This window comes from Apaloderma vittatum, unplaced genomic scaffold (genome assembly GCF_000703405.1).
Source record: "Apaloderma vittatum isolate BGI_N311 unplaced genomic scaffold, ASM70340v1 scaffold10652, whole genome shotgun sequence".
Lineage (NCBI taxonomy): Eukaryota > Metazoa > Chordata > Aves > Trogoniformes > Trogonidae > Apaloderma > Apaloderma vittatum.
The window spans coordinates 13,168-15,048 of record NW_009702874.1 but is presented as its reverse complement, the minus strand read 5'-3'; positions in this window follow the sequence as shown (position 1 = coordinate 15,048).

Sequence of the window (1,881 nt, the reverse complement as noted above, 5' to 3'; positions counted from 1 at the left end):
GGTCCAGGAGAAAAACAGACGAGAGTGGAGGAGGTGACACCTCCTTTGCAGGAGAGGGGGATGCTGGCACAGAGAGCACTTTGAGACCCAGATCTGGCCAGTGGCTGTGATCCTCCCACTGGGACATCTAGGAAATGTGCAGTTTGATAGGGAAGTTAATGCTCCAGATAGGGGTGTGGAAAAGAGAGCTGAGAGAAGAATTAATTACAAATGGGACATAATCATGCAATAATACAACTTTGGTGTCATTTAATTTCTGTGTAAACAGAGCATGGTTTTGTGCTCATGGTTAGCAGGGAATGGAGTCAGGAAGCTGTATTAAATTCTTGGCACTCTTCTGATTCACTTCGTGACCTTCAGGAAATTACTTAATTGAGGGGTCCTGTGAGGTGCTGAGCACATGCTGAGGAGCATTTCTTTCCTCTAAGGCAAAAGGGTGTTTCTGAAACAGAAACTGAGGAGCTCAGCACCTCAGAGGGCCAGGGTGTGCTCACTGAAAAAATACTTTCCCCTTGTCTTTGTAGCTTGCACAAAAATTGAGTTCAAGAATCCAGGATGCTGGTACCCTTGAAACCTGCAAAGCAAAGAGGATGGTTTGCTGGGGATCTGTCTGTGAGGAAGCCAGCTAAAAAGGGCTGTAATTGAATTAAAGGATGGACTGGCTTTATTGAAAGAAAGGGGAACAGAACCACTCAGGCATACGGGCTCACATTGTGAAACAAATTACAGGCTGACACATCAGCTAATAATCTGTGCTTTGGTGCAATAGACAGGAATAACTTAAAACCTCTGTGTCTGGCGAAGGGGAACTGAAAGTAATGGAGGAAGCTCCAAGTCGGGTGGAAGGGGACCCACCAGTGAGACAGGTCCCTGAGGGAAACCACCTTTTTAATAGATACATATGTCAGGGACTAAAGGTTTTTCTGGCTGGAGGCAAGGCAGATGCTGACAGCACTGGCAGGACTGAATAAAGATACTGCCTGTAGCTGCTAAATTGTGTGTGTAGTCCAGCATACGCTGAATATTTCCTCAGCTGGAGCGTATTCTCCCCAGTTTCTGCCGAAAATGGAGAAGGCTTCTTCTGTGCGTGATGGTTACTTCTTCCCACTGCGCTGCAGGGACACCAGTTCCCACCAGCACTGCCCTCACATGGTCCTGGGACCCTCCATTGCTGGTGCTCCCAGTAGGAGGGGCCCAGGGCAGTGTTCGTCAGCAGAGCGGGGAGGTGGTGTCAGCCATCCTGTGCAAGTATGAGAGCTTTGCATAGTGTGCAGTTTAAGTCTGCACCAATGGACATAATGCAACTCTTCCTGTATTTTCACTGCAACTGGCTGCTTTTTTGAAATGGTTTTGGTTTGCACCCTGGGAAACCACCTACCATATCCCCCCAGATAAATCCCAGCTGAGCAGTATGGCTCCGTGTCACACACCCCAGGAGTCCCATGAGGCAGAGGTGGGCGGCTCTGCAGCCTTGAGATGTACATGCAGGCTTGGTAATGTGGTTTTGACCAGAACAATAGATATCCTCAATCCAGGAGATTTCCCTGGCTTTCCTGTGCCAAGTCTCTAAAATCCTTTGTCCCTCCACTGACCCCATGCCTTCATTTACCTCCAGGTACCCTTTCCTTAGATATAGACAAGCCTGAAACATCCAACAGTGAAAACGAACATCAAGAAAATACGTATGATCAGCTGTGTGCAGGTCATATGTTCAGAAGGTCAGCCACATAAACATTGCTATAATAAATGGATTTGTTTCATGACATTTAGTCATCAAGCAATATTTACGGTAAAAGCTCAGTTTTATTTTTAAGATGTGATGCTGATTTCACATATATATATACACACACATACATATATTGGTAGAAATTCTATGTTCAT